We start from the raw sequence: 17,498 nt of genomic DNA on the forward strand, positions 1-17,498 counted from the left end.
AACTCAAATGGTTCTGTGGTTCTATTTATTGTATGTACTAAGCCTGCTAGCAATTGGCACGCATGGGAGCATGCTCCAGTGTCTGCCCCTCCACACCAAGCACAGTCCCTTGGAAATGAATAGATTGTCTTTAGGAGGTGCCCATTTTGCTCTCCAAGCAGACCAGCACCCAAGGGTTCTCAGCACAGGGCAGGAAGGCTGCACAGAGCACAGAGCTCGTTTAGGTGCATTTACACACAGCATATCCTGGTTATACTGCCATATCGAAGATCTGGTCCTTGGCACAAGATCCTGCTTCTCCAAGTCCAGCTGGGGAAGGGCACAACCATTGCACAGCCAAAAGCTGTCCTCCATCACGACATAAAGCATCCAGGCAGAACAAGGGGCAACACAACAGCCCTGGTTTCAGCACAGAGGAAGGCAAGGCAATGGAAACACTACACAGCTGCAGACAGAAGGCAGGGCTGGGAGAGCAGCCGCAGAGGGATGGGATGTGCCGGAGCCTTCCCTAATGTAGAGAAAATTGCTTTTGCCAACTCTCTGCAGTTTGGAAGCAATTACGTTTGGGGGAAAGCCGAGAGCACGTCTGGATGCTGCGCGTGTGCTTTAAAATGCAAGATCTGTTGGGGGATAAAAAAGAAAAAGAGAGAGAAAACGCCACTAAACAAAATGCTGTGCTGCGTTAAGTGCTGAGAGGTTGAAGTGCTGATGCTAAAGGTGAGGACAGGAGCTGGGGCAGCACAGGGGCAGACATGCAGGCACCCTACCGCTATGCTGGCTGCAGAGAGCTCCTTCAAGCTGCAAGAAACACTCCTCATGGCTTCACCCTGCAACCTTTCAGTCCTCACCCCTCAAAGCTGTTGGAATTAGAGAGGATTCCAGACTGTTAGTGCACTGTCTCTAATGAGTGGGGCGGCAGGGGCTGCGAGGACTGCTGCCATCACTGCTCCCACACCAAGCCCTGTGCTGTGTGCCCACACGTGCTCTGTCCTTATCTGCACCAGGACAGGTGTGGGAGCTGATGGCAGCCCTGACAGTGCCCCTTTTCAAAGTGCCACCACTCCGCCATCGCTACCGGCTCGGAATTGAGACATGAAGGAGATTTGTGCCTGAGATAATGGCATTTATTAGACAAGCTATTGAGGACAAAACAAAAGCCAACAGTGGAGAGCCACTGCGAGCCAGGCTTTCAAAAAAATCCATCAAGAACACAAAGAGGAGCAGTGCTAATAGGTGGTGCTTCCCATCGCTGATTAGAAAGCTTGTGCGGTCCCTTAATGGCTCTGGGAGAGAGCAGGCTGGTGTCACCAAGCATGAGGTGACAAGCACACATGAGAGGAGGTGACAGCACCAGCCTGCTGCGTCTCATGGGGCCCATGAGGACAGGGCAAGCAGGGTGAGCATGTCCTTGTCCCTTGTCCCCAGCTCAGTGGGGTCAGTGCAGCCCTCTCCTGTTACCCCCACCTGCACCACGACCATAGCGCAAAGGCCCAACCCTGCAAACACACAGCAGGGACAACAGCCACTAAACATCTCTCCATCCTCTCCCTGGTGGAGCATGTTACACTTCCAACTTGGTGAACAACACAAGAAGCCACCAAGGCTGTAGTGGCCAAGGCAGCCCCCAGGAAGCCCCTTCCACACCTGACCTTGCCACCCCGTTCTTGCTGTAGGGCTGGGGTGCAAACCGAGGCAGAGCCTGCAGCAGGGAGATGGGAACATGAGGGCGTCCCCGCTGCCCGGCAGCTCAGCCTGAATTTATTGCTTGTGACACGCTGTCAAAGTGAGACGCGCCTCGTTAATCAGAGCCGAGGCAAACAAGAGGGCTCCTTAGTGAATTAAGGGAAATTAGGCAGGCTCTGCTGGGTGCACCACTGCCTCCCTTCCTGCTGGGGGAGGACGGGAGAAGCAGGGCACGATGCACAGCACTGCCCACCAAGGATGCTCTGCTTCCCCTCCCCTCCATAAAAGGGGCACACGAGACTCACAGCACAGCCCCAGTGCTGCAGCTGCCAGTGGGCTGCCCAGCGTTATGCTCAGGAGAGCATGGGTGCTCATAGAAAGCAGCTCAGCCCACAGACTGGGCCAAGTCCAGCACAGCCAGCATCCTTAAAAGCCGAGTTCCCCCATGGATAGAAGCAGGAGAGGCAAACACCAGCAAACAGCAGGCTGTGTGCACCGCGGGCTTGGATGCACACAGAGCCCCAGCTGGCACTGGGAGCTCTACACCAAGAGATTCCCTTGCAGATCTCCCCAGGTGCTTTGTTTCCCAACTCTTAAAACAGAACCCATTGACTCTTCCCAAGTGGTGTTTTCTGCTAAGGAAGAGATCTATTTTTAAAAGCTTTTCTTTTCCAAATGACGTGGTTTTCCTTTGTGGGCTAGGCTGAGCTGGCACATGCTGTGCTTTGTTTTCCAACCAGTATCAGCCCTCACTGCACAAGACTCTCCTCTGGCACCTCAGCAGTGCCCTGGGCTGTTTGGATAGCGTGCAACCTACCCTTTCCCTTCTGTGCCATCAGGGATGCTGAGCCACACCCTGACAGCAGCAGCTCAACAAGCCCAATCCCTGTGCAAGGAGCTCAGGGCAGAAAACAGCTTCCAGCTCCCACTGGTGAAACCAGCTCTATTCCAACCTCATGAACACCCAGCAGACAAAAGAGACATTGCAGCCCCAGAAGATGCCCTGGTTGTCACCATCCCAGGGCTGCAGACAGATCCCCCCATGAGCAGAACAGAGTCCCTGCACAGCAGGAGGGTGCACCCAAGCAGCTCCCACCCCTTCCCCAGTCCCTCATATACCTGCATGCAATGGCACAGACATGCCCCATCTCCTGGGCAGCCCCAGGGATGCTGTCTATGGGATGTGGGCACTGTGAGCCCAGTCCCTCTATACCAAGCAGGCTGAGCCCAGCCGTCAGCAGCATCTTCCCCAAACTGAACAATAAACAAGCAGCCGTTTCAGCTTTTCCTGACGCTGTGGCTCCTTATTAATCCCCACAGTAAACACGAAAGGAAGAAAAACAATTAACCTAAGAGAGATGCTTTCCATTTAAGGATACGGATTGCTGCTAGAAGCAGACAATGGAGCTGAGAGAAGCACAGCGAGCACCACACCACAGGGCTGGGCAGTGTGGCAGGCACTGGTCCCTAAGGGAAGGGATGGGGATCCCAGCCCACCCCACAGCTCTATGGAACCCAGGATGACTTGCCTGGAGATGAGCCAGGTGCTGGCAGTGGCACCTCGTTCCTGCCCGGCTTTAGTTAGCAAAGGAGCCCAGAGCTCTACATCTCCTGGTAGGTTCCCCTACTCATCCCACCAGAGCTGCTTCCCGCATGGTGCACCCAGCTAATTAATTACAGAGTGCAATCCAATCAGCCCGGCCATCCCATTTCACTTAAAGGCATTTAAGAGATAATGCCATGAATCCCCAGATGGACTGGCCTGACCCCAGGCTCCGGCAGCGCGGGTGCTCCAGGAGCTGGCACTGCCCTGAGCCACAAGCAGGTGATGGGAAGCCACCTGCCCAGGCCGGGCACGCTCTCGGTGTAGCAGAAGGATGGATGTGAAGGACAGATGCCAGCCCATCCCCTCCCTGCTGCCGACGCATGCCCCGCATATGCTCAGCTACAGTGGAGGCTGCCTTGTTCTGATAAACCACACAGGCTGTCTGGCTTGTGTGCTGCAGCCAGGCTCATTGCCTGCCCAAGCTCCCACTCCTCTATGCCCCTGACCCCCCCTAAAAAAACCCTATAAGTGGCAGCCAGGCCCTACCTGCAGGTGCTGGAGCAGGTTGCAGTGCTGGATCCTCACAGCCCTGCAAGGTCTCAGTGCTCTGTGCCAGCTGAGCTCACAGCCTTCTTATGTTCAATGATGAAAGTGGCTGATCTCTGATTTACTGATCCTACACTTGGTTAATTTTGCCTACCCGGGGTGAGGATAAGCTCTTGGATTTGCAGACATTTTGAGGATTGTGGTTTTAATTTCTTTCTTTTTTTTTTTTTTTCCTTTCTCCATTATTGTGTGTGCATGCGTCAAAAGCTCTTATTGCTTGATCCAAAGCCCAAAGCCAGAGCAAGGGATATATATCAGGTCTAAATATGCTCCCGTCACAGGTGGTATCAAAAGCTTGTTGCTGTTGCAGTGAGTGTGGCTTCATCTCGTGCTCAGTCCAACCTGCCCCACGGCTGCTTGGCTCCATCACTGCACGGAGCACAGCACAACCACTTGCACCTCTCAGCCCCTAAAGCAAAGAGCATCACTACAACTGAACACCACGGTTCCATCCAGTTTCACCAGCTCCTTCACACCACTGGGCAAGTGAGAGCTCGGGAGCATTGCAGCATGCACAACATCTGCTCCATGCACCCCTGGGAAAGCTCAGGAATGAGGATAGAGAATAGCTCAGCACATCTGGATGAAGGATAAGATCAAATGTGATGTCCTTCCACCTCCTGCTGGTGTGTTCCAGCCCAGCACTGCACAGGGTCAGGGCTAAGACCATCAGGTCCTCGTGATGGTGACACGGCTGTGATGGGGTCCCATATGAGGAGCAGGGGGCAGCAGGATGGGGAGCTGATCCACACATCCCATAGTGCAGCCGTGGTGGGGGCGAGGGGAGAGGCTTTCCCCACTGCTGTGGGACTGCAGCCCTTCAGATGCTAATGTCAAGAGCTGGTTCAGCACCTCAGGGATTTGAGCAGGAGGACAGATGATGCTCGGCGGACCCTGAGCTCATCCAACCTCCCGCCCTCAGACTGCTGTGCAAAGCCGAGGACCCGGAGGCGCTTTGCTCGCTCCCAGCTCCCCAGTGCCCCATGCAGCACATTGTCTCCTGACAACCAGGGCGAGGGCTCCCCGGGGGTGCTTCAGAAGCAGAGCAGTGCTGGAAGAGCACCGGCCCTCAGAGGACAGCACCGATGTGATGTTGTGCCACCAGCCCAGAGCACCTGCTCTGCGTCCCAGCCCCAGAGCACCGAAGGAACGCAATGAGAGAACACCCAGCCTTCAGCATCCATCCTTCCTTTGCCAGCCGTGCCAATAGGATTGCCACTGGAGCCCATACCATCTTCCATACCCTGCTAGGAAGCTGCCAATTAAACCAGCGAGCAGCTCTCGGCTCAGCCTCCCGTGCACGAAACCCTCTTGTTATCTCGCACCTGCCAAGAGCTGTGTCCCAGCAGATTTCTCTCGAGCTGACACGGGAGGGTAATTAAACCCCTCTCTCTCCTCCGCCAGCAGCGCAGCGGATGAAAGCGGAGCCCTGGGGCCCTCGGGTCGCCGTTGCGGTGGTGGGCTGCCGTGCCAGGCGGGCAGCACGAGGGGAGGGGGCAGCTTGAGATTCGTCCTCACTGGGAAAGGGACGCGTGCCGAGCAGGGCGGTCACCTGCTGCTGCAACACCGAATGGCAGCGGATCAAGAGCCATTGAGGGCACCGTCCCCGAGCCGCTGGTCTCGGAGCTCCAGGCGCGATGCTCCAGGCACCCTCCCTGCCTTCCGCAGCAAGGGAAAGGGGTCTCCAAGGGAAAGGGGTCTCCAAAGCAAGGTCCGCTGCCGGCAGCGTGGAGCTCCCCCCACCCGCGGATACCCGGCAGCTCCCCGGGGACACGGCGCATCCCTCCGCGCCCGGACCCCCATCTCCCACCGTCGTTTTACCTCCGATGGGCGGTCGGGCGAGCGGCGCCGCGCTGCAGCTGGGCTGGGCTCGGCGGGGCCCGGCGCATCCTCCGCCGCTCCGGCTCCGCCCGGCTCCGCGCTCCCCGGGCACCGCGGCAGCGGCGGGGGCGAGCTCCCGCCCCGGGGCTGCGGCTCCGGCTGCGGCCGGCCCCGCACAGAGCGGCTCAGGCTCCGCTCAGCCGCCGTCGCCGCGCCGGGCACCTCCCGCAGCAGCCGCCGCCGCCGCGCCCCCCGCCCGCCCCCAGCCCCCCCCACCCCCCGCCCGGCCCCGGTGACAAATGGCGGGGCAGCCTGGCTGGTTTAAAGGGAGAGAGCGGCCGTAAGGAGCCCCTGGTGCTGGGAGGGAGCTGCGGTGGAGCCCCGACCCCTCAGCTCAACGATGGGAGCTTTACTCCCTTCGCATCCGTGGGTGCAACGAGGCGTCGGGGCTCAGCCGCACCCCTGACTGTGGCTCTGCAAGACCGGCTATGCCTTTGCACGCACCCATCTGTCAGACCCATCGCTGTGGGACACGCGGGGGCTGTGCTGAGCCCCTTTGGCACCAGCCTGTCCCGTGCTGCTGGGACCTTTGAGGCTCCATCCAGCAGCCGCTCCATTCGGGGTTGTGTCTCGCAGCGCTCGGTCTGGGTTTGGAACGATTCCCGCCCCACTGGCACCGGGATAAGTGAGGAAAAGCACCTGCAAGGAGGATCGTAAGGCAATTAATGCATAATATTAGCAATGACGTTCTTATTCCAGCTCCACTTGTTATCACAACAAGCTTCGCTCCAGTCCACCATGATGCATAAAGCAGCTCTCTCCCGAATCTGATTTCCTGTTTGGAGATGATCTCTAGCTGAGAAATTACCTGCTCTCGAAGCTGATTAGAGCCCTAATCAGCAGATTCTTCACCAGCCCTTTAGGCAGCCCCAGAATACAGAAGGAGCTGACGGTAATTTCACGCACGTGTTTGCTCAACCCCAAGGCACAACGAGGGGATGCAGGGAGCAGCCTGTCAGAGCCAGGGGAGACAGAGGAGTCACACTGAGGTGGTAAGAATGGGGCACTGAGGAGCACCTGGGGCACCCTGTGTCACCCAGAGCCCTCCTGGGGCTGCTTACCCTTGCATCAATGCACCCTGAAGCACTGGGACAGACCACCCCCCCTTTATCTATCTCTGCTGTGTTCCTCCTCTCTCCATACCCCATCCCGTGCCATTTCCAAAGCACTGAAGTATCTTCCTCCTCTTCCTCTACAGCGCCACAGCTCTCATGGTTAACATTTCCTCTCCTGATTTCCAGCCTGCAACAGCCAGTTTAAGCATATTTGTTCTTGTGCCAGCACAGTCTTTTAGCTTAAATGGTTCTTCTCTGTACCTGGTGTTTTCTTGCTTGGTATATTTATGGGGAGCAATCAGATCGCTGCTTTCTCTCCCTTTGCTGGGCTCAACAAGCCAAGTGCTCTCAGTCTCCTCTCACAAGCCAGGCTCTCAGTTCCCATCCACACAGAGTGCTCTGCATCGCTGCCATACAAATCCATCTCACCAGGTGCTCTCGGTGACACACGGAGCCTCCGTGCCCCCTATGCCCCATGCCACCGCCACCCTGCCAGGGTCTCACCATGGGCACACGGCCTTTGCATGGCCTCAGCCCACGAGCACAGGCGGGAGATGGTATCACCATGCTCCGATGGCCACTAATAACTTTACCTCTGCTGTGCTATTCTCAGCAGAGATAAACCTCCAGTGTCTGATGAGCCAGAACAGAAATATCCAATGGCTCTCCTTTCTTTTCTATTTTTGCTGCAAGCTGGTTAACCCTGAAATCCAATTACTGCTCATTATTCGGTGGAACTTGCCTCTTATCAAACAGGCACACTGCGAGGCCGATGCACCGGCTCCTGGTGCTAATGGAGCTGCAAATTACTGCTGCCACACTGATGGACGGGTGGGTGTGAGCCCGGGGTCACTCTGTAAGAGAGCTGCCAGCCCTGCCGTGCCATCACAGGGATGCAGGTGGGAGATGGGCAGCCTTTCAGTGCAGCTACACGAGAGCAAACCTGGCACGGGCACAGCACAGCCCCAAGGTGTCCACAGCACCCAGTGCCTTGAGGATGGAGCGGTGCTGGTGCAGCCCTAGTGAGTGTCGGGGCTGTGGGCTCAGCTCCCAGCACAGCACACAGCAGGAGATGAGCTGAAGAGTGCTCAGAAGCCCAAAGTGTTCCTCTGCACCAAACGGCTTCCCCCAGTCCTGCACTGTGAGAGGAATCAGAGGGAGCAGATGAAAGAGCAAATCTAATAAAGGGAGTTTTAATCAGAGCAAAAGTGAGCAGGGAGGGGAGGCGGGGGGGGGGGGGGATAGCTCAGAGTTGTACACTGGCTGGGAGCCGGTCCTTCGTTATCACAAACACATGATCAGAACTTAATAGTGTTTGACGTTTCATTAATTTAACTCAGGGGTCTTGGGAATAGAGAGAGAGAAAGAAAGAACATTATTAATTTTAAAGACCTCCTCCCGGAAGGGCTCGTGTTAAAAAAGGAAAAGAGAAACGTTAGAAGAGAACTGTTTCTTTATGCTTTCCCCACTTTCCCCCACTGTCTTTTCTCCTCTGGCTGCAGGAGCTTGTTAGCCATCAAAAACCCAGGGCTGGGCTGCAGAGCCTTCCTAGCACTGTAAGGCAAGGGTAGGATGGATAGGATGCCCTGAGCATCACCCCAACCCGCTGCACAGCACCAGGAACTGAAATAGCTGTCCCCGACCCCAAAGGCACGGCAGCAGCAAGCAGCGCTTTCATCTCCGCTCTTCGCTCGGACCTGGTGGAGCTGGATGAGAAGCTGCCAAAAATAGGAGAATGAGGACACCGACTCTTTTGTGAGGGCTGCTGCACTTCAAGGGGAGGATCTGAAGGGAAGAAATGGGAAAAGGATGGGGAGAGGCAGCACCAGTGTGCTGGAGCCCAAGGGAACTGCTGTGCTTTGGAATGCCTCAGCATCCCAGTGGGACATCACCCCTTCCAAGCCATCCCAGCACAGTGCAAGAGGAGGCTGAGGTCTGGATGCTGAAGCTGTGCCTCTCGTTCCCTTTATATTGCCGCCATCTGACAGAGAAGAAATACAGAGAGGATATTTACGAGCCCTCCAATAGGTTGGTTTGGCTCCGGGCAGGCTGCGTTTCAAGCACCTCCACCGTTAGAAAGCATTAAGAGCATCCGAGATATTTACAGCACTGACAGCTGGAGACAGACACAGGTTACAGCCCCGTGTACCTGGAGCTTGGGTGTGCTTGGGTGCTGCTGCTTAGTGCTGGGATTGTGGCACCCATTTTCCTCTCCCACCCTCCCTTGAGCTCGTGTTTATTTTCCTGCTCTGCTTTTGCATCCTATTCATCTGTCTCTCCTGCCATTTCTCCTCCCCGATCCTGAAAGCCTTGTCAGTAGCAAACAGAGCGAGCCCCGCATCTCCCAGCTCTATTTACCAAATAAGGCCTGGAGTCAGATTTTATTTCAGAACAGGGAAATGAACTGGATGCAAGTAGGGCAGGAAGCTCACTGTGAATAGCAATGACAGCAGAGAAGATGATGTGCAGGGAGGGGCAGAGCCCCACAACCCCCTATTTACCCACCCAGGGGTCTGCAGAGTCAGGGTGGGATATGTCCCATGCTGTGGGGCCATACCCTGCACCATGCCCCTGGTGGGTGATGTGCCAGCAGTAACGAGCTGCCTCCTCCCCCTGGCAGCTCCGCAGCGAGTCGCTGACGAGCCCTCCTTGGGGGCTGCTTGAGAGCTGGGATGCAGGCAGAATATTTTACAGCAGGCAATAGGAGCGTGGTGGATATTTCTGCATGCTACAGTGAGACCTTGGACAGGACGGCTGGGAAGGGGCCTTGTGCTGGGCAGGCTGTGGGGAGGAGCAGGGCCAATGTCTGAACAGGACAGGGGTTGAAGTGGCCCTGCAGAGCCCCTGTAGCACCCCAACCCCTATAGGGGCTCCTCCAACCTCCCCCTGCACATGCTTGCCTACACATGGCTCATATGGGTGTGTTGCTTGATGGCAATGGGATGAAAAGTGACCAAAAATGTATTTTTTGCAGGCAATCCACCACCCTTTCAGCAAACAGCCTTTAAAGAGGTGCCTGGCCCCATGCCCGACAAAGTTAACTTCAATTGACTCAAACGCATTTTGCTCCAGGCCCTCTATGGCTTTTCCAGAGCACCGTGCAATATTGCACTGCCACAGCCACTGAATTCAGCTCACTGTGTTCCAAACAGAGAGATCCCTTTGGTATTACCTTTCCCAGAGTCACACAGGTTGCCCAACAAACCTCCACCTTGCTTTAAAGGTTTAAAGGAGGGTTATTGCTTTAAAGAGGTGCATTTGGCCTTAAATCCCTTTTCCTGGGGGAGCAGAAGTGATTCCGGCCAGCGTGGCCAAGGGAAGAGCATCAGCCCCTGGTGGAAACGTGAATTATTGAGGTCTAGGGGTTGGCGGTGCACCCACTGCGGGCACCCGGTGAATTATTCACAGACTGAATTTAAGTGGTTCCTGAAATGAAGTGCTAGAGAAGAGCACCCCAAGGGGTTCCGGGCCTGGTTGGGCTCCAGAAGAAAGCAAAAGGAAGGAGTGAGTGCTGTGCTCCAGCTGTTTGAAGTGAGGATACAGACGGGGTGGCCCAGCCCTGGGAAGCCTGCCCAGAGTAGTGCTGAGATGAGCTCCCCATCACTCTTGGAGCTCCTTGCAGCAAACCCAGACCCCAGGAAGCGGATCCAGCCCCTCCAGCACTGCCCTGGGAAGCTCTCTGGAAGCAGCCGTGGGCCCTCCAGCACTCTCAGCCCCCGCTGATTGCAATCAGTGCTTCATTCACATGCTTCTGTTTACCCATTTTCCAGGAGATCTCATCCTAATGAGGGAGCCAGGCAATCAGGCAGCCTCCTGGGAGGGAGAGATGCAGGGTTGCAGGTACCTGGCAAGCAGCATCCAAGCATCTCTGGCCAGGTACCACACATTCCCAGATGGGTACCACACATCCCTGGCCAGGTACTGTGCATCCTCAGTTGAGTAGTGCACATCCCTAGTTGGGTACTGTGCCTTCCCAGTTGGGTATCACACGTCCCCAGTTGGGCTCTGCTCATCCCTTGTTGGCTGCTGCCCATCCCCACTTGGGTACCACACATCTCCATTTGGGAACCACACATCTCCACTTGGCACTGCTCACCCCTGTTGGGTAATGCACACCTCCCTGGTTGGGCACCACTCATCCCCGTTGGGTACCACACGTCCCCAGTTGGGTACCACACATCCTCTGTTGGGCACCACTCATGCCCAGTTGGGTACTGATCAGCCTTGGTTGGGCACCACTCAGGTCCCTTAGGCACTACTCATGCCCTGCAGGGAAGCCCACTTCCCTGGTTGGGTACCATACAACCCTAGTTGGGTACTGCATATCCCCCAGTTGGGCATCACTTGTCTCCAGTTGGGCACCACTCATTCCCAGTTGGGTACTGCACATCTCCAGTTGAGTTCTACATATCTCCAGTTGGGCACCACTCATCTCCAGTTGGGTACTGCATATCCCCTATTGGGCACCACTCATTTCCATTTGGGTGCTTCACATCCCCAGTGGGGTACCTTGGCTAGGTACCACTCATCCCTGGCTGAGCACTTGAGCTGTGGGAGCTGATATGAGCCCCCAGGTCAGGGCATAGCTTAGGCCAGGATCTATTGCACATAGCACAGGTGAAGGAGATGGATCTGGAGGGGGAGGCAGGATGGAACAAGAGGGATTTAGCAACAAGGCAAAAAAATAACCTTAAAAATATGGCAAGTGAGCAAACAGCACTGGTTCCCAGCACCAGGAGGATGAGTTAAATCCTGGCTGGTGTAATTCAGCAGAGATCCCAGGAAGCCGTTGGAGCTGCAGTAATTTACAATAACTGCTGGTTTGGCTTGGCTGAAATGCTGGGTTTTATAAACATTGGGATTGGGGTGCACGCCTGCGAGCGAGGGGAGGAGAGGTAAGTGGGGAAGGGTTTATTTACACTGCAGCTTAGAAGCTGCTTCAACTAATTTGGAGGCAGGTGAATAATTAATTGCATCTTTAAGGAGCCCAGCTCTTAATAACCCTCCCCACGGTGGTTGAGCACAGGGAAGGGGATGATGCTCTGTGCCCCCCTTGCTTGCCAGCTCCCGCTCTGCTCTTCCTGCCACCCAGCTGCTCCTGACACCTGGATCAGTCACATCAGTGCTGTAATGACAGCACTGTGAGATAGATAGGGGGAAAAGAAAACCCATCCTATTACTACATGGAAAATATTTATATCACCTCCCACTCTCCGAGGTGCAGGCTGCTAATTGAGCACAGAGGTGGGTTTGCCTGCAGCACCCAGTCCATAGAGCTGCCCTATATCCAGCATGGGGCAGAACCCCACTCCCAGAGCCCACATTCGGGGCACACGGGTGCTGCAGATCAGAGAAGTTCCTTCACAGCAGCACTGACAGCTTTTCTAAAGCTCAGTCTCCCCGGAGCTACTAATAATTACTCCAGACCCAGACATTAAAGCACCACCAAAGAAAAGAAAAGAGGAAAAAAAAAATGGGTTTTAATTAAAAAATTAATTTTTCCTGACAGACATGTTGATGTTAACTTGGCACGGCATTCGCTGGGGAGAGTAGAGCCCACTGCAATAGGGTTGTGCAGTGCAGGCATGGGGTTCCCCACTAACAGGGGGCAAATGGTGCCCTGCGGAACCCCCTGCATCCCCTCTCCATCCTTCTATGTCCCAGGGCAGAGTTAAGGGGATGGTGCTGTGGAGGCTGGCTGCTACAAGAGGGGACATCCAACATGTGGATGGAAATGCTGCCATTTCTCATAGGGTCCACTGTGGGGAAAGCAGGAGTGCAGACCTCCTCAGTTCCACCTGTGGCACTGTGAGGTGGGCATCCCAATGGCTCCTTCCTCCTTCACCCTCATGACACTGAATGCTGCTCATCCACCCTGCAGAACCCTGCACCCTGCCAGCTGTGACCTCATCCCCCAACCCATCGTCTTCAGAAGCAAATTAATAGGAGCAGCAATTAATTAATTGCAAATAACCGCTTGCTGCTGCCTGTGAATACCCAGGGCCAGCTGCAGCCTTGCTCCAGACCCCGCTCCTGGAGCACTCAGCTCACAACCAACCCCAAATTGCATCTGACACCAAATTGCAGCTGACCTCTCAGGATCCTTCAATGCATTCTTCAGGTCCAGCACTGAATCCTGTTTTGCTGGTTGTTTTTCCTTTTCTCCCCGAGAGAACTTCATCAATCTTGGAAATCATCAAAAAGAAATGCAGCTCCGATGCTCAGCGAATGCAGTTAAGTTACATCCTGGCAATATAAACCGGGGCTGTAAAGTCAAACATTCCTCTGCTATAACACGAGACAAAATGAGGGCCTGGAGGGGGGAGGGAGGAGCAAAAAGAGCCCCATCTCAGCTCCTTGCACTGAGATGTGACCCAGGTAGGGCTTCTCAGGGCACCTCTCATCACATGTGGCCACAGGACCATCTCATTCATGACCCCAATGTGTTGTAGCCCCTCTGCTCAGTGTCACCCCCCACTGCTGAGCCCTTGGTTTGCTCTCCTGCTTTTTACATCTCACTTTATTAGTGCTGCCTTGGAGCTGTGCACAATTACAAGTATATTAGCGGCTAAATAAAAAGGAAACACAAGCAGAACTCACACCCAGCTCTGCAGCAACACCAGAATTAGTCCTGGCTGCCTTTAGCTGCTCATATTGATTACCCTGCCAGCTGATTTGAATAATTAAGGCCAGATGGACCCTATTTATACGTTTATGGGAACAACCCTAGGAGTATCCCTTAGGGTAAGTGTAGGGGGTTGCTGTTGTGTTTTCCTCTGCTGCCTGGTCCCATCCTGTTGCATCCCTCAGCAGTGCTTCTGCAGCAACCCACAGACAGTATTAGTGCTTCTCTTTACCCAGGAATAATTGCTGTTGGTGTGCTGATACCATCCCTTATACAAACAGTGCAATAAAGGCCAGCCAGCTGTGCTCTGATGGCGCTGAGTAACTGGAGCTGTGGTTGGGACAGGTGCATCCCCAGTGCTCAGCCCTATTCCAGGGCAGGGAGGTCACCATCTGACCCTCAGTATCTCTCCGTGCTCCAGCAGCACATCACAGCAAGCAATTTGCAGGTGTTTATTGTCTGGGAATAGCTGTCAGGCCTCGCTGGGTTTATTTATGCATACTTCCCAAACCTGGAAATAGATATGTATACAGGGCCGGCGCTGTGACGTGCTCCAGAGCTGGTGGCCCCAGCCCAGCAGCAGCAGCTGGGGGATGTCCTGCAGCTGTTTGTCCCTGTCAGCCCAACACCTCGGTGCTGAGGGGTGGCACTTTGCTGCAGCCCTGCTCCCCATCCAGAGCTGTACCCATGTGTGGTGTATTACCAGGTGCAGAGAACAGATTAGTACCCTCCAGCCTGGGTCCCTCCCCTCTGGCTGTTCCAGGCTTTGCTCCTCATCCCATTGCTCCCATGTAAGAGCTTGCTGCCCTGCTTGGTATTTCTTTCCATGCCAGCTTTTTCACTGTGTCCTTCTCTATTAGTCACAGGAATTAGGGAAGACAGTTGGTATTTCATCATTAGATGTATCACATCCAATAAATTGATCATTATTCTCTGATGATTAGCAGCTCAGTTTCCATCAGTTTGGAGCAGTTCTGCTTTTTTTCCTCCCCCTGCCTTCAAGCAGCAACGCTTTCTCTTAGGATCTGTTCTAATCAAAGGATCAGAGCTCTGGAAATGTCCTTTGCACACGTGGGAAGGCTGTTCTCCCTCTCACAGCGAGCGACTTTGAAGCACTGCATGCAGCCATGCACTGTGGTGGTGCCTGACCTGCTTTCCTTGCAGCCGCCTACGTGTGCCCCCACTCCTTTACTGGAGCTCTCCATGGGGTCAGTTCCTTGCCCTGGCTGCTGGTTACAACACGGCGGTGCTCTCCGTTTTGGGGCGGGGGGTTTGGAGCCATTCTGAGCTATTTAGGTGCATTGCACGCGTTTCCAACTTGGGGAAAGCCTCAGGGCGTGAAGACGCATAGCAGAGCACAAAGCAGAGCCTGTGTCTGGGGTGGGAGGTGTTGTAGGGTGCAACCAGCCCCAGCCCCGAGCTGCTGCGGAGCGCACGGGGCAGCCATTTCGGGCAGCATCTGCGCAGCGCTGCGTGTCTGTGCGTTGTGGAGTGCCATCTGCTGGCACCCGGCCCAACGAGGTACCCCCAGAGCAGCTCCACAGCCCTTTTATGGGGAGCTGAAGACCTCAATGCACCCCAAAACCGACCTGAATGGGGAGTGCAGGCAGCCCATGTGCCCTCTCTGCCTCTCCAGGGGAGCTGCTTTGGCACACCCGTGTGCCACACAGTGCGTGGCTCCTTAGTGTGGGGTGGTGCCGTTACCATTTTGCATCCATCAGCTCTAAAGCTCCAATGATCCGACTGGAGCACACAAATCCAATTTAGGATCCCGTTCTCTTCTGGCTGTGGAATGAATCCTGCTTCACTAAGGGCACAGATATCTGTGCATCACTATGCCCTGAGGCAACCCAATGCCATGACAAAGAACACAGAGGCCGAGTCCCCTCCCAGGAAGGAGCATTCAGACCTCCACATGCAGCGTGGAGCTTGTAGATCCCCCGGCACCAGCTGCAGAACACCTGGAGAAACTGGAGCAGGGCCACAGGAAGGGAAGGGCCGGGCTGGGGGACGGCTCACCAGGGAGAGCCGGGTCCTCTGTCATCTTGGTCCTTAAATGTTGCTCTGCAAACTCACATTTCCCAGCCAAAAACACCTTTTGCACCAACGCTCCCCCATTTTGCATGGTTACAAATCAGCAGAATGGGACATTCCTGATGGTTTCTGAACATCTGCTTTCAAAATGGGGAGATTTATCAAGTCTGACCTTCCCTTTGCTGGCTTTCGCTTTGATGAAGGAGCAGATTTCAATGAAAACCCATAGGGCTGCTCTGAGAATCATCCCCATCCTCAGCCAGGCCCTGGTGCACTCTCTCCTCCCAGTGTTACTGGTTTGCACTGGTAACTGGCTGGGTAAGAAACAGGCTTGATGATCTTGCACTGCTGGCACTGCTGACACTGGTTTTGGGGAGGTAAAGTCCATGGTCCCACCAGCCCCATTTATCCCATAGGAGATCTTGCCCCATGTGGATGAGGTGGGATGATGGCACCGAGGAACAGATACTGATAGAACCATGGCTCTTGTTACCTTGGCAATTACCACAGCCCTCAAATGATGGCATGTCACCAGGTGGGCAAGGGGACATCCCAGCACCCGTCCCATAAGCCAAGCTCTGACCCCACATTGCACATCTGGGGGCTGGTGGGCCAGGCTAATTGAATGTTTCTGCCTTCACATCTCCCTTCCCAGCAAATAAAACCAGAGTGAGATAAAAATCTATGGTGCTTAAAGGGGACGCTGCCAAGTAAATTTTTAGCAGCTTTCATTTGCATTTTGCTCTCATTTTGCTGGCAGCTCTGTCTGGGAACTGGGAACAACATTTTCCCCCTGGCTGAGTGCTGCCCATGCTCCAGCTGGCAGCCCCCTTCCAGTTTGCCCTGTGCACACCCAGCATCCAGCACATAGAGCCTGTTGATGTGCAAACCCCAGTGGGGCACTGCACAACCAGGGCTTGCTTTGCCCCATGAAACCCCTCACGGCTGCTTTTGGCTGTGCTGGGCAGAGCTGAGGGCTCGCTGTACTCCTCTCCCTGGGCTGCAGCACTGCTGCAGGTGGGAGTGCCACAGGTGGGGGTGCCATAGGGAAAAGGAGACGCCGTTGGTCCCGCTCTCGTGAACATTACGGTGAGTCTGGAGCTTTAATTTATACCCCGGCTCCCGGAATTAATAGCTGGAAAGAGAATATTAGCTTTTGCTTAAAAGCCGCGGATTTCAGCCTGAGACATCCCCGCTACTCCGCCCCATCAATCCTGGCAGAATTACAGCCTCCAGAGCCGCAAACCCCGGCGCTGCGCTCTCGCTGGGGGTCCTCATTAGGATGAACCAACGCAGCTCCAGGAAGGCCCTCCCCGACCCCAGACATCCCTGCACCCTCTCCTCCTGCATCGTTTTCCTTCTGTTCACCCCGGACCGAGCCTCAGGGACCAACTCCATCGCAGCTCAGCCCTTGTCCCTAATTGCTGCCCACTTCCCCGCCGGGGGATGTCCCCTCAGCCGCGGAGCGCTGGTGCCATCTCCCGGCACTGCGGGTCCCGGCCGGGGGGGCACCGCACGGCGGCCGCTGGAGCTCCTCGTTCCAGCCGGTTTTGCTCGGTTCTCTCCCCTCGCAGGAGCTGCAGAGCGGCCAACTCCCAGCAGCGGCGTTGAATGCGCTCACTGCTGCCAGCACCGGATGGGACAGCCCAGCCAAGTGCTGCGCTCTCCAGGCAGACCCTGCGGACACCTAAGTTTGGATGGGGAGCACTGAGCGCCCGGTGGAGCTGTGGGTGTCCCTGTTCATTACAAGGGGTTCCATTCCAACTCAATTCTAGCCCCCTGAGCAGGTAATGGAGATGAGACCGGGATCGTGTCTTCCTCTCCATCCATCCCAGGGGATGAGTACAACAAGAACGGAGTGAACATGAAGGAAGGCAGAGCTCCTCATAGCCCTGGAGATGAAGAGCAGGAAGGGGAATACTTGGCAAAATTGAATCTGTACAAATCAGCAAGTCTGGATAATATGTAACCCACAGACTAAATAGAATTAGCTAATGAACTTAGCGAGCCCCTGACGATTATTCATAAAAAGTCAGCGAGAGAATGGCACATCCCGGGTTTATTTAAT

General features: G+C 55.1%; 1 protein-coding gene across 4 annotated transcripts in view; it reads right to left on the reverse strand.

The window, feature by feature from the left end:
• The window catches only part of LINGO1 (leucine rich repeat and Ig domain containing 1), a 95,470-nt gene extending 89,577 nt beyond the window's left edge, over positions 1–5,893 (reverse strand). Inside the window, exon 1 of one of the 4 annotated variants that reach the window (XM_015872454.2) lies at positions 5,657–5,893. The gene's annotated coding sequence lies outside the window, so the exon portion shown is untranslated. The remainder of the gene's footprint in view (positions 1–5,656) is intronic. The other 3 variants (XM_085515847.1, XM_085515845.1, XM_015872452.3) reach the window with 3 other exon arrangements.
• Between the last annotated feature and the right edge of the window lie 11,605 nt (positions 5,894–17,498).

The sequence above is a fragment of the Coturnix japonica genome, chromosome 14 (assembly GCF_054131305.1).
Source record: "Coturnix japonica strain WE chromosome 14, WE-NBRP24, whole genome shotgun sequence".
Taxonomy (NCBI): domain Eukaryota; kingdom Metazoa; phylum Chordata; class Aves; order Galliformes; family Phasianidae; genus Coturnix; species Coturnix japonica.